Source organism: Physeter macrocephalus, chromosome 14 (assembly GCF_002837175.3).
Source record: "Physeter macrocephalus isolate SW-GA chromosome 14, ASM283717v5, whole genome shotgun sequence".
NCBI classification, from domain to species: Eukaryota; Metazoa; Chordata; class Mammalia; order Artiodactyla; family Physeteridae; genus Physeter; species Physeter macrocephalus.
Window position 1 is genome coordinate 81,423,584 of NC_041227.1, and position 6,000 is coordinate 81,429,583.

At 46.2% G+C, this 6,000-nt stretch overlaps 1 long non-coding RNA gene across 5 annotated transcripts in view; it reads left to right on the forward strand.

Annotated features, from left to right (window-relative positions):
- Positions 1-6,000, forward strand: part of LOC114487804 (uncharacterized) — a 37,828-nt gene that overhangs the window by 23,198 nt on the left and 8,630 nt on the right. For 2 of the 5 annotated variants that reach the window (XR_008619307.1, XR_008619306.1), the window contains 4 exons: positions 387-504; positions 816-872; positions 4,778-4,847; positions 5,082-5,142. This is a non-coding gene — a long non-coding RNA (uncharacterized lncRNA). The other 3 variants (XR_008619310.1, XR_008619309.1, XR_008619308.1) reach the window with 3 other exon arrangements.

Below are 6,000 nucleotides of genomic sequence, written 5' to 3' on the forward strand. Positions count from 1 at the left end.
AGGGCACGCAGATCGGACAAAAGGCCGATGGGTAACAGCTGAGGCTGCTGCTGAGCTCTCCTTCCAGTCTGCCGTCCCTACTCAGCAGCGTCCAGAGCTGCCCCTAAAAGGCCGATGGCTGAGCTCTCCTTCCAGTCTCCCGTCCCTACTCAGCAGCGTCCAGAGCTGCCCCTCGGCTTTCAGCCCTGCTGTCCTGTGAGTTTTCTCAACATGTAAGTGAGACAAGAAAGGACTGAGCCTGCCAGAACCAAGGAAGTGTGTTCAACTCTAGCATGTAAGCTTTAAAAACAGTTAAAATCACACAGAACCAAAGTGAAAAGAGGAGGACTTCTCTGGGACAAGTGTGGGGAGAGGAGACCCACCTGACACTTCTTTTGCCATCCCAGGAGGTCCTAGGAACCCAGCTTGTTTCCACATTAGGGGAGCCAACAGCAGAGCCATGGTGTCCTGACCAAGGGGCGGTGTGACCCCCAGGTGCAGGGTCTGGGGAGGTGGAGTCACCTGGTGAGTGTGGACCTGTGACCCCAGGTAGGGGGGTCTGGGGAGGTGGGGGTCACCTGTTGAGTGAGAACGTGTGACTTTAGATGCAGACTCTGGGGAGGTGGGTCACCGTGGTGAGTGTGGATGTGCGACCCCAGGTATAGGATGTGGGGATTTTGTGGGTCTCACCACATCTGCATGGGTCAGGATCACATGTACAGGGAGACCCCATATCTGCTCTTTGCCTGCAGCGTGTCTTGTCCCCTTAGAGATTTCCAACCTTTGCATTAAGGGTGTTGCCCTGATTAACCTGTGGTTCCTTTTCTTCCGTTAAGCTTGTCACATTCATATGAGGTCATGCATGTTTGAGTGGGTTGCTGCTCTGTGTTCTGGTGAGTGACAACGTTCGGTGGTGTCCTATGAATATCATAGCATATCATATGTCTAATCTATGGGGGTCACCACTGCCTGGGTCTCCCTGGACAGAGGTCAGGTGAGCACAGACTAGGCACCCCTGAGAATGGTCTCCCATGTGCCATGTGAGGGTACCGTGATGGCCCCTAAGGTAGGGGACTGTGTCTGGGCCTCTGACATTTGTGATGAACGGGAGTCGAAATGGAATCTCATTTAAAAAGACATTATTTTATGAATTTATTTTAAGTGAAATAAAACACACGTCACATAGCGTTTACCATCGTCACCATTTTAAGTGCACGTTTGTGAGGCATCAGATCTATTCACTTTCTCGTGGAGCCATCATCACCATGCCTAGAACTTTTCATCTTGCAAAACCAAAATTCCACAACCATGAAAGTCTCCCTCCCCATCCCCTCCCACTGGCCCTGGCCCCGATGTCCACTTCAGTCCCGGAGTTGTCGACTCCAGGGCCCCCCCGGGGCGGAATCCTGCAGTGTTTGCTGACGGGTCATTTTGGAAGAGCTGACACTCAATCTGAAGCTCTGCCTGTTTGCATCTGAAGAATCTGCATTTAAGGAGGGGGTGTATGAGGAAGGGGGTGTATGAGGGACAAAGGTGTCTGGGGTGCAGTTGGGCCAGGACCTGACCAGCTGCCTTTTGCGTCCTCTGGTCCCATCTCTTGGTCTGTGCCTCATCTGCATCATCACTGTCCCCGCCGGCACCCCTGGGTGTTGTGGTCTGAGTGAGATTGCCCTGGTGCCCCTGCTCTCCTCCCCTCCTCCTGCTGGTTGGGGAGGGAACTGCTTGCTGTGTGGGCTCTTCTCCTGAGGCACGAAGGACCCTGGATCATGGACCTGCAGAGTGTGGGGTGAGGTCCCAAGAGCATGGTGCCCACATAGGACACAACATCGGGGCGTGACAAGTGCTAGGTTGCCTCATCACTGACAGGGAATGTTGTATCCTGCTCGGGAGGGCATGGTGGGTGGCCTGGGACCCCAGAGGCCCGATTCCTATCCTGGAGCTTGGAGAGTGCATTCCCATGGTCTCCAGATTCACCCCATATCTCAGTCCTATCCTTCTGTCCTGTCTTTGAACTCAGGAAAGTGACCTCTACTGATCATTGTCCACAGCATAGGCCTGGCCCTGTTGCTATTAATATTCTTTAATTTAGGCGTCCTGGGATGGCAGCCCTTTGTAGGCCTGAGAAGGAACAGCTCAGGAGTGTACAACAATTTCAGATGAAACTAATATTCAATGACTAATCTCTAACTCCGTGGTTGTTGACTTCTATTAGTCATTATTCTCCTGGTTTTAGCCCTGATGTGGGGATTACAGAGGAGTCAACATTTAAATCTTCATAATCTGTGTATTTGTAGCTTCAGTATCATTACTGACCCATCGTTTTTATGGTTTGGGAAGAGTTATTGATTTCATGTATCATGTAAAGGATTCACAGTGATGATAGGGCAATTAAGGTTACAATAATGGATGGTAAATTGTTCACGTTTTCTCTACCTGTGCATCTATTGTATGTATATGAGGTAGTTTAGTTGTCAATGTTAGAGAAATAATATAGAGGACTAGAGAACTAATTTTAAAAATCACTATTAATGTGTGATGATGAAAAGGTAAATGTTCTTCCATAATCGGTGATGTTGTATCTTGAGAGCCTAGAAGAAATTGATATGCCTGAGTGATATACAGGAATTTAGCCTATGATTTAACTTTGACAAAGTTATATCACTTTTAACTTTTATCTCATTTATTGAGAAAGACATAATTGTTATGGTGTTGGCTTGAAACTGGTTGAAAAGGACTTGAGTCCTTCCTTATTTTATATTTACAAAGGTAGGATCTTCAAACATAGGATATGGTGGAGGGCATCCGTGTAACCATTCTACGTTAGGAGTAGCAGTTTCTACTGCTGAGACTTCTTGTTTGGATGCAAATGCTTTTCAAGGTATGAAAATTATTAGCATTACTGCTGCTACTGAGATGAGTGAGCCTTAAGACAAAATATTTCATGTTGTGTGTGCTTCAGGGTACTCAGACTAACGTAGTGACATCCCTGAGAGGCCAGAAAGTGCTGCGGGAAGTCATATTTACTACTACAGATATACCTGTGAAGTGAATGTTTGCTCATGCTAAGTTAAGTGTATAACCTGAGTATAGTGGGAATCCGTGTAGGAAGCCTCCTATAATAGTGAAGGCTGCTCCCATGGGCACTACGTCATGGAAGTGTGCTGCTACATAGTATGTATCCTGGAGGACAGTGTCCGGGGATGAGTTGGCTAAGATGATTCCTGTCAAACCTCCTACTGTAAAAAGGAAAACTAAAGCCTAAACCTCATAATATAGTGGGAGGTCATCTAATATTACCTCCGTGAACAGTTGCTAACCAGGGACTTCCCTGGTGGTGCAGTGGTTAAGAATTCGCCTGCCAATGCAGCAGACACAGGTTCGAGCCCTCTTCTGGGAAGATTCCACATGCCGCAGAGCAAAAGGCCCGTACGCCACAACCACCGAGCCTGCCCTCTAGAGCCTGCAAGCCACAACTACTGAAGCCCACGCGCCTAGAGGCCGTGCTCTGCAACAAGAGAAGCCGTTGCAATGAAAAGGCCCTGGACCACAACGAAGAGTAGCTGCCGCTCACTGCAACCAGAGAAAGCCCACTCCTGTAGGGATAGAAGTAATTACGGTAGCTTTTGCAAAGTATGCTACTGAGTGGACAGCTATCCCTATGGTAAATATAGGATGGGCCCACAAGAGAAATCCTAAAAAGCCAGTGGGCATGACTCATACTCTTCCCAAATAGCTGAAAGGCAGTTTTTGTCCTAAATAGTATGTAATGATCTGTGGGTTTATAACAATCCCTGGTAGGCCATGAATACAGACTTCAGGGTGACCAAGGAATCAAAATAGGTGTCGGTATAGGACTGGGTCTCCTCTTTCAGGGTCAAAGCAAGTAGTGTTGAGATTTCTATCTCTTAACAGTATGGCAGTTCTGGCTGCTCGGACTGAGAGTGGTAATTATAGTAATATGGCTGTAGTTGGGGAAGATTAAACACATAATGGTGTTTGGTATCGGGATATGACTGCTCGTTTTGGATTAAAGACTATAGTAACACAAGAAATAGCACGAAGAATTGAAGAGACACCTGCTAAATGTAAGGAGAAAATTGTTAGGTCGACAGAGGCTCCTGCGTGAGCCAGATTGCAGGCTAGAGCTGAATACACGGTCCACTGGAACCAGAACCAGCTTCTACTATTGGTGATATGAGTAGGAGTAAGAATGATGGGGGAAGTAGTCAAAAGTTTACATGATTTATTCGGGGAAATGCTACCTCAGGTGTCCGAGTTATTAGTGGTCCAAGTGAGTTGTCAAACCCTGCAGTATAATGGGTACAACAATAAAGAAAATTATTACAAGTGCAGGGACTGTTGTGACCACGTTACAGATTTGTGCATCTCCAAGTAGCGCTCCAGGTTAGCATAGCTCAGCCTGGATTAATATACTCAAGGTGCTGCCTGCTACTCCAGCTCAAGCACCAAAGAGTAAATATAAAATGCCGATATCTCTGTGATTTGTTGAAAATAATCAGTGTACGAACAGAGGTAAAATGACTGAGTTAGCATTCGACTGTAAATCTAAAGACAGAGATTGAGCCCCCCGCTCTTGTCCCGTTTAGCTGTGGATCTAGATGGGGTCAATGCAGGTTTCATCACAGCCCCTGAACGAATTTAGTAACAGTTTCTCTCTGTGTCTTTTCTTGTAATTTATTTTTATAATGGGGTGTAGCTGATTTTCAATGCTGTCTTTCTTGCTGCTGCACATCCACTTGATTCACTTTCAGAGAGACATCCATAAATTCTTTTTCAGATTCTTACCAGTCGGATATATTCTTTTCTGGTGACTAGAGTGTGCCCAGTCCAGTTCTTTGAGCTACGGAGTAGGTCTTGTCGATTACCTATTTGGTCTTTGGAACGGTATCTGTGCTAATTTCAACCCTCTGTTTTATGCTTCACCCCACCCCACATTTCCCCTTTAGCAGCCATAAGTTTGTTTTCTAAATGTGTGACTCTGTTTGTTTTGTAATTTAGTTCATGTGTAGCCATTTTTAGATTCCACCTGTAAGTGATATCTTATGCTAAGTGTCTTTTTGTGTCTGACTTATGTCACTTAGAATGATCATACCTAAGTCTACCTGAGTTGCTGCAACTGGCCTTATTTCATTGATTTCATGGGTGAGTAATATTCCATTGTACTTAAGTACCATATCTTCTTTATCCATTTTTTCCTTCCAAGGGCATTTATATTGTTTCCAAGTCAAGGCTCCTGCAAAAGGGCTGCACTAATAGTTGAAGTGCCTGTGTCCTATGGATTTATGGTTATCCCAAGATATACACCCAGGAGTGGAAGTGCCGTATGCTCTGTAGCTCTATTTTTTATAATTAATTAATTAACTAATTTTTGCCTGTGTTGGGTCTTTGTTATTGCACGTGGGCTTTCTCTAGTCGCAGCAAGTTGGGGCTACTGTTCGTTGCAGTGCGTGGGCTTCTCATTGCAGTGGCTTCTTTTCTTGCAGAGCATGGGCTCTAGGCGTCGGGCTTCAGTAGTTGTGGCTCACAGGCTCAGTAGCTGTGGCGCACGGGCTTAGTTGCTCCGCGGCATGTGTTATCTTTCCGGACCAGGGCTCGAACCCGTGGCCTCTGCATTGGCAGTTGGATTCTTAACCACTGCGCCACCAGGGAAGTCCCTATAGCTCTATTTTTTAGAATTTTTAGGAAACATCATCCCGTTCTCCAGTGTGGCTCTTAGCAATTGACATTCCCATCATCAGCGTAGCAGGGTTCCCTTTTCTCCACGTCCTCTCCTCCATTTCTTGTTGTTACACTTTGTGAGGATGGCCATTCTGACTGGGCAAAGCGATACATCTTTGTAGTGTTGATTTGTATTTCCCGCATGTTTGGTTGGCACAAGGGCGAATGGATTTACACCTGTACGCCCTTTTTGGCCAATTGAATCGTAGACAATGTTGAGCAGCTTTCATGTGCTTTAACGGCGAGTCCAATCTACCTCTTGCAATCCGGATCCTGCAATTC